Here is an 8,923-nt window from a genome sequence, read left to right on the forward strand (position 1 = left end):
AGAAATATAGTGGTTACTTAATTTGCACAGGTGCTTAGCTTGCCTGTCTGCTTAAGTGTTTACCTCGCACAACAGGCTCCCTCAGAAGTCTGTCTTATGCCCCTTGTTGGCTCCCCCAATTACTCCTGGAATCAGTTAGATTAGGAAGGTCTCCATTTAAAAAACCAAGGGGGTGTGAGTCAAGTGCTGGTCTGTACCAGACTCCACTGAGTTGAAACTTAAAAGGGGAATTTAGGTCAGTGAAGCCCATTGGGAATGTTGATTATCTTTTCTCCTCAGGGGGGTGGCAGACAATGAGTGGTGAAGAAGAAGATAATGTGGACAGTGAGCCCCTTGGGTAATGCCAAGAGTCTGACTCACTGTGCATTTGATGTTTTTATGGATCTTTTGTTGATTTTATTCTTGTTGATAAATCCTTGCTTGTAGTTTTATGACAGTACAGTTTATAAGTTCATGACAAATAAATAGTTGCTGAACTATAAGTTTCCTTGACCATTGGCTATCCTGTCTGGGGCTGGTGGGAACTGTGGTGCAAAACATCTGGAGAGCCACAGGTTCCCCAGCCCTGACTTCCAAGCCACATTTTAAGTCTGAAATAAGCCTAGGTCCTAGGATATGTGTGCAGAGGACTCCAACTCCTTAAGGCACTCTTCCCCAACCTTGTGACCTCTAAGATGTCTTGGAGCTCAGCTTCATCATTTCAGAAGAAACACCAGGCTGGGGAAGGCTGCTATAGTTACATCCTGCATTACAGATCCTGAAATGAAGTAGTCCATAGAATAGATGATTTCCAAGATCCTTCCTATGATTGTAGGGCTGCATACACACCATATATTAAAAGCAGGAATTCTCCACACACACACACACTCAGAGAGAATCCTGGGAAGTGCAATTTGTCAAGAGTGCTGAGAACTATAGCTCTATTATAGGTAAACTACAGTTTCCAGGATTTTTTTTTGCTTCAAATGTGCTTGTAAGTATGTGGTGTATATGCAGTCTCAATCTGTTTAGGACTGCAGGCGGATTTGCACAGCTGTGCTGGGACCCTAACAACTCTGTTGTTGTTGTTGTTGTTTAGTCGTTTAGTCGTGTCCGACTCTTCGTGACCCCATGGACCAGAGCACACCAGGCACTCCTGTCTTCCACTGCCTCCCGCAGTTTGGTCAAACTCATGCTGGTAGCTTCGAGAACACTATCCAAACATCTCGTCCTTTGTCGTCCCCTTCTCCTTGTGCCCTCCATCTTTCCCAACATCAGGGTCTTTTCCAGGGAGTCTTCTCTTCTCATGAGGTAGCCAAAGTATTGGAGCCTCAGCTTCAGGATCTGTCCTTCCAGGGAGCACTCAGGGCTGATTTCCTTAAGAATGGATACGTTTGATCTTCTTGCAGTCCATAGGACTCTCAAGAGTCTCCTCCAGCACCATAATTCAAAAGCATCAATTCTTCGGCGATCAGCCTTCTTTATGGTCCAGCTCTCACTTCCATACATCACTACTGGGAAAACCATGGCTTTAACTATACGGACCTTTGTTGGCAAGGTGATGTCTCTGCTTTTTAAGACGCTGTCTAGGTTTGCCATCACCTTTCTCTCAAGGAGCAGGCGTCTTTTAATTTCGTGACTGCTGTCACCATCTGCAGTGATCATGGAGCCGAAGAAAGTAAAATCTCTCACTGCCTCCATTTCCTCCCCTTCTATTTGCCAGGAGGTGATGGGCCCAGTAGCCATGATCTTCATTTTTTTGATGTTGAGCTTCAGACCATATTTTGCACTCTCCTCTTTCACCCTCATTAAAAGGTTCTTTAATTCCTCCTCACTTTCTGCCATCAAGGTTGTGTCATCTGCATATCTGAGGTTGTGGATATTTCTTCCGGCAATCTTAATTCCGGCTTGAGATTCATCCAGCCCAGCCTTTCGCATGATGAATTCTGCATATAAGTTAAATAAGCAGGGAGACAATATGCAGCCTTGCCGTACTCCTTTCCCAATTTTGAACCTATCAGTTGTTCCATATCCAGTTCTAACTGTAGCTTCTTGTCCCACATAGAGATTTCTGAGGAGACAGATGAGGTGATCAGGCACTCCCATTTCTTTAAGAACTTGCCATAGTTTGCTGTGGTCGACACAGTCAAAGGCTTTTGCATAGTCAATGAAGCAGAAGTAGATGTCTTTCTGGAACTCTCTAGCTTTCTCCATAATCCAGCGCATGTTTGCAATTTGGTCTCTGGTTCCTCTGCCCCTTCGAAATCCAGCTTGCACTTCTGAGAGTTCTCGGTCCACATACTGCTTAAGCCTGCCTTGTAGAATTTTAAGCATAACCTTGCTAGCGTGTGAAATGAGTGCAATTGTGCGGTAGTTGGAGCATTCTTTGGCACTGCCCTTCTTTGGGATTGGGATGTAGACTGATCTTCTCCAATCCTCTGGCCACTGCTGAGTTTTCCAAATTTGCTGGCATATTGAGTGTAGCACCTTAACAGCATCATCTTTTAAAATTTTAAATAGTTCAGCTGGAATATCATCACTTCCACTGGCCTTGTTATTTGCAGTGCTTTCTAAGGTCCATTTGACTTCACTCTCCAGGATGTCTGGCTCAAGGTCAGCAACCACACTACCTGGGGTGTACGAGCCATCCATATCTTTCTGGTATAATTCCTCTGTGTATTGTTGCCACCTCTTCTTGATGTCTTCTGCTTCTGTTAGGTCCTTACCACTTTTGTCCTTTATTATGGTAATCTTTGTACGAAATGTTCCTTTCTTGAACAGATCTCTGGTTCTTCCCATTCTGTTGTTTTCCTCTATTTCTTTGCATTGCTCGTTTAAGAAGGCCTTCTTGTCTCTCCTTGCTATTTTTTGGAAATCTGCATTCAATTTCCTGTATCTTTCACTATCTCCCTTGCATTTTGCTTGCCTTCTCTCCCCTGCTATTTGTAAGGCCTCGTTGGACAGCCACTTTGCTTTCTTGCATTTCCTTTACATTGGGATGGTTTTCGTTGCTGCCTCCTGTATAATGTTGCGAGCCTCCACCCATAGTTCTTCAGGCACTCTGTCCAGCAAATCTAAATCCTTAAACCTGTTCCTCACTTCCACTGTGTATTCATAAGGGATTTGATTCAGATTGTATCTTACCGGCCCAGTGGTTTTTCCTACTTTCTTCAGTTTAAGCTGGAATTTTGCTATAAGAAGCTGATGATCTGAGCCACAGTCAGCTCCAGGTCTTGTTTTTGCTGACTGTATAGAACTTCTCCATCTTTGGCTGCAGAGAATATAATCAATCTGATTACGATGCTGCCCATCTGGTGATGTCCACGTGTAGAGTCGTCTCTTGTGCTGTTGGAAAAGCGTGTTTGTGATGACCAGCTTGTTCTCTTGACAGAACTCTATTAGCCTTTGCCCTGCTTCGTTTTGATCTCCAAGGCCAAACTTGCCAGTTGTTCCTTTTATCTCTTGATTCCCTACTTTAGCATTCCAATCCCCTATAATGAGAATAACATCCTTCTTTGGTGTCACTTCTATAAGGTCTTGTAAGTCAATTTCAGTTTCTTCAGCACCAGTGGTTGGTGCATAAACTTGGATTACTGTGATGTTAAAAGGTCTGCCTTGGATTCGTATCGAGATCATTCTATCATTTTTGGGATTGCATCCCAGTACAGCTTTCGCCACTCTTTTGTTGACTATGAGGGCCACTCTATTTCTTTTACGGGTTTCTTGCCCACAGTAGTAGATATGATGGTCATCCGAACTGAATTCGCCCATTCCCGTCCATTTTAGTTCACTGATGCCCAGGATGTCAATATTTATTCTTGCCATCTCATTTTTGACCACATCCAACTTACCCAACTAACAACTTATCCAACTAACAACTCTAGGGGCACTGTATTTCTAAAAGTATTGAAGCTTTCCATTGAGGAATGTTACCTGAGAGCTTTTCCTGTTACATGCATGTCACATTTATGAGTCCTCTAAAAAGAACCTTAATTCTTTTCAAAAGGGAAATTCATTAGTGATTAGAGCAAAACAAAAATGGTTTCCCAGCTTCATAGTTTGCTCAAAACCTGCTGGAAACTGAAGTGAATTAAACCCCTCAGAGGAACTGGTTTGCAGTTGCTAGAATTACAATCTTGTGGGGGGCGTGTATTTCACGATTTCCTTCAGCAGATGGTGCTGGTGATTTTGAAACAACAGAGAAGGCCATTTAGAATTGAAAATGCAAAGTAATTGAGGCAATAACTTTTTATTTCAGCCAACTAATGTTCAGCAGTGCTGGACGTAAGCAAGTAGTTTGGGCAGATGTTTAATTAGATTACAAAATAAGCCATTCAAACTTCACGAAAGCCTCAAAGGAACAGTGAAATGAAAAATGCCTGTTCCACTTCGAAATACAGAAATTAATGGTTGGAATCTTGGGTTTTCTGCTACTAGTTCAGCAGTTCAACACCCTGGAAAAAAGAAAAACAAAATCTAACCGAGGCTGCAAAAAAATGACTTTTTATTCTAGAATCTGAATATTTTGAGAACTGAATACTTGCTTTTTCTATGTAGCCCCTTTCACTAGTCTTAATATCTGAGAGGGCCTATAAAGAAGGAGACAGTGGGTTATTTAGAGCTTTAAAGACTAAAGTGTGTACCTTAAATTAGACCCAGAAACAAATTGGCAACCAGTGCAGCTGTTTTAAAATGGGTTATACGAGATCTGGAGGGAACCCCAGCCAGTACTCTGGCTGCTGCCATTTCCAAGTCATTTTCGAGGGCAGCCCCACAAAGAGCACATTGCAGTAATCCAATCTGGAAGTTGAAATATGGAGCACAGCAGCCAAAGTTATCTCTGTCAGAAAGAGACCGTAGCTGGTGAACCAGCTAGAGCTGGAAAAAGGGCACTCTTAGCATCTGAAACTACCTGAGCCTTCCATGACAATGTTGAATCCAGGAGCAATCCCATGTATTAATCTGAGGAAGGACCACAGCTTAGTGGTACAGCATCTGCTTTGTAGTGGAAGGTCCCAGGTCCAATCAGCACCCTCTCCAGGTAGAGATGGGAAAGACTGTCTGAAGCACTGAGAGATTGCTACCAGTCAGAGTAGACCATAGATGTCAACTTACAGATTTGAAAATAAGGGATCAGCAGCCAAAATAAGGGATTTTGCTTAGCTTATACAGAAATCCGGCACTGATGGAGCCATGCTGCTTTTGCTGCGACTGACTGTGTTTTGCAGGGGGTTGGACTAGATCATCCTAAGGGTCTACAACTCCGACCAAAGAAGAGGGGCAGACAAAACTGATGAACGACGTCGAGATGGCAAAGCTTACAGGCAGAATTAGAAACCAGGAAGAGGACCTCTTTAATAAAGGATGGGGAAAGTTTATAATTTAGATGAAAAGCTATTGTAAAGAGTTACATACATTGGCAGGATTGACAGAAAACTTGTAGTAAAAATTTGAACCAGGGATGGACAAATGATTTATAAAAATAGAGTTATGAAAGGGATGCAGAGGGGGAAATCACTACATTAAAATGCTGCACTGGTTGAAGGGTATGCAAAGCAGCACGTCGGGGCTGTCGTCCTGGCGCGAGGAGTTCCATCGGCCCTTCCCCGCCCGAGAGAGGGGGTGGAGGGAGAGAGACTCTCGCCCACGCTGCCCGCGAGCCTGGCATGAGGTGGTTGCGGCGCAGCCGCTGAAGCGCCACCCTTCTGCGTCCCTCCCCATCCCCTCCTCTTCCTCCTCCCTCAGGCCGCCGCCACTGCTGCCGCCTCTGGCTTCCCCTGGCAGCGCGGCGGAAGTCTTGCAAAAGAGGGGCAGCCTCCCCGCCCGCTGCCACCCGTCTCCTCACAACACGCCCCTGAGGGGGAAAAGGGCGAGACAGAGACACACACTTTCTCTCGCTCTCTCGAGGCGGAGGACTCTGAGCCGCTGCTTCCCTCCTGAGCCTGGCGAGCATGAAACCCAGGAAATTTAAGGGACATCATCAGTCCGGGACAGCAGCGGGAAACGGTTCTGGGATAAGGGAGTTTCCCACCAAATAAGGGACGGTTGACAGCTATGGTGTAGACAACACTGAACTAGATGGACAAATGGTCTGACTTGGCAGAAGACAGCTTCTTATTGTTAAAGGTTGGGCGGGGGGACCCTTCCTAAACCCAATAAATTAATGAATGTCAGGATCTAGCTAATACTGGGGATAGGAAGGGGAAATGCAAGCTACAGAACGGTGCCAGACAAAGAATCCCTGGGCTGGCTTATGCAAACCAGCCTGGCTGGTCTGGTTGAATGCAGTCCATTATAAAACAATGGCCAGGCATTTACACATCAGAGAAGGTTCTCAGGTCTGTGCAAAATAGGGGTTGCCAATGTGTCAGGGAGGGGTGTAAGATGACAGGAAAAGGTGTTGTTTTTCAGGAGGCTGGGAAGAAGAAGGAGAACAAAGCCCAGTCCTCCATGAGCTGCTGGAGATCAGAACCATCTTGGCTCTTGCTGGAGGAGGCTGTGCTAAGATAGGGGGAGCCGTGACTGACTGCTACATTGGACCCAAACTTATAGAAGCTATCAGAGGAGTAACAAGAGGCACCTATAATGTTCTACACCCCCTCCACTGCACACTTCTAGGCATAAATAAGTGTTAATGATCCATATTTCTTAAGGACACCAGCCTCCACTGCGCCTCAATCTTCCAAACAGAAACACAAGCTGGGAACCCCTGAATCTCCTCACACTGCTTGTGAAGATTGTTGTGGCATGTAACACGTGTAGACAACATTGAATGAGATGGGCAACTGGTCCGGCTAGGCAGAAGGCAGCTTCCTCTGTTCCTAATGTGTCACAGTGGGGCCATGAAGCCTGCTAATTATTTGTTAAAATCTCACTATTGGCTGCCATGGTGCTTGCAGCAATACAACCACATCCATTTAATGTATCCTGTGATAAAGACCCTGCCAGTTTAATCACCACTGGGCAACACAGATCAGAGCAGTGTATAGAAATGGCTCTAAACAATGGAGTATTGGTGAGTATTGTTGTGGGGAGAAAAAAAAATCCATCCAAATAGCATCTGTGGGCAAACCTATTCACAGCCCTTCACAGCTGTGGATGGCTTGTTTTGCTAGGCTAAATTCCCCATTGTGAGTCAGAAGGCCCTTTCTTCGCTTCCTGCAGTTTCTCTGCTGAGCATGATAAAGAAATCAATTTTACTTTAGCATTTTAAATGGTCCATTGCTGCTGTCTAAACCAGGTTTTCTTTAATGAGCATCTATCTATCTTCTTAGGTCTCGGGCATGATGTGATTTAGATTCTCATTTGCACTTTAGTGCTTCTTTTTTGCTATTTGTAACTTAGAGCCAGCCTTATTATACTCCTCCTTTAACTAACGGCCTTCCCTCCACACCCAGACATTATGAAATGCCATATTTATACCCAAACCAAGGGGTGCAAAGCTGTGGCTCTCCAAATGTTGCTGAACTTGTTGTTGTAGAGTTGTGTCCGACTCTTCATGACCCCATGGACCAGAGCATGCCAGGCACTCCTGTCTTCCACTGCCTCCCGCCATAGCTGTCAACGTTTCCCTTTTTTAAAGGGAAATTCCCTTCTTCCAAACAGGATTCCTCACAAGAAAAGGGAAAAGTTGACAGCTATGCCTCCCGCACACCCTATAAGCCCCAGTCAGCATGCTCCGTGCTCAGGAAGATGGGAGAAACATCCAGAGAGCCATGGAACAATTTGAAATGTCTTTACCAGAGTAACTGAGGGGGCAGATGCCAGCCAGAAGTGTCTTCCAGTTCCTCCAAAGCAACTTGGTTTACCTCTCCATTCAATGGGGGGGGGGGCAATTGAAACGGGTTCAGTTGTTCACCTACAGAAAATAATTATGTAGGCTTTACATCTGGTGGTTCCCTCCATATGTTGTTGGGACTACAGTTTTCAGCATCCTTGACCACAATGGCTGGGTCTGAGGGAAACTGGGTTTTTGGAGGGTGTTGTGGTTGGGGGGGGGGAGTGCTCTGGCTTTTTGAGAAGGGAAGAGAGCACATAAGTGCCGTGACTATTTGCCTTCTCTGCTTTGTTGCCCATGGAGGAGCTTTTTGAAATGAGGGAGAAGAAGATGGAGCAAACTTGTTTTCTCCTCCTCCAGAGGCTAAGACATGAACCAATGGATTCAAGTTACAAGAAAGGAGATTCTGACTAAAAACCAAGAAGAACTTTCTGATAGAACTGTTCAACAGTAGAACGGTCTGTCTCGGATCCTAGGAGGATTTTAAGCAGAGGTTGGGTGGCCATCTTCTTTTTGAACGTAGGAGAAGTTGAAACTCCTTCAACCTATAGTAATTAGTAAGGTGCATGAGGTTACTCAGGAAACTAGGGAATGCCTCCCACAAAAATGAGGTCCCCAAATTATCACCTTAAGTGTTTCTGCTTCATTTTTCGTTCAGTTTCTCCCCCAGCTATTCTGTCACAAGACAGTTTCCAGGCTGAAAGGGATAATGAAAAAAAGGATGTAGTGGGGCAGAAAAACCTCTAATGGAAAATGATAATGGGATCACATGGCCAGCGTTCCCTGCATTAGGACGCCAAGCTCATTTTGAAGAGGACAGAGCGCGTGTGAACTTGTCAACAATTCATCAGATGCAACAGGGGGGGAAAACCCTCCTGAGAGCTGTAATTTGGGCACTTTAGGAAAACACCATCAAAGCCATGCTGACAAGAGGCTTTTTAGTAAACTTGTTAATTATAATGCATTATTAGCTAACCCACTCCGGGAAAATTGTTTGAATGTTAAGCTAAAGTATTAGCCATTTAGCTAATATGTGCAGCTTGGTCTCTGGGACTGTCTTAGTAATTAGTATGTTAGTCAAAGTATACCGTTGAGAGACCCAAAACGACGGCCAGATCATCTGTATCCCAAGAACAAATTTTAGCTGGGAACTTCATTGAGTGGACA

Source organism: Podarcis cretensis (genome assembly GCF_951804945.1).
Source record: "Podarcis cretensis genome assembly, chromosome: 5".
Lineage (NCBI taxonomy): Eukaryota > Metazoa > Chordata > Lepidosauria > Squamata > Lacertidae > Podarcis > Podarcis cretensis.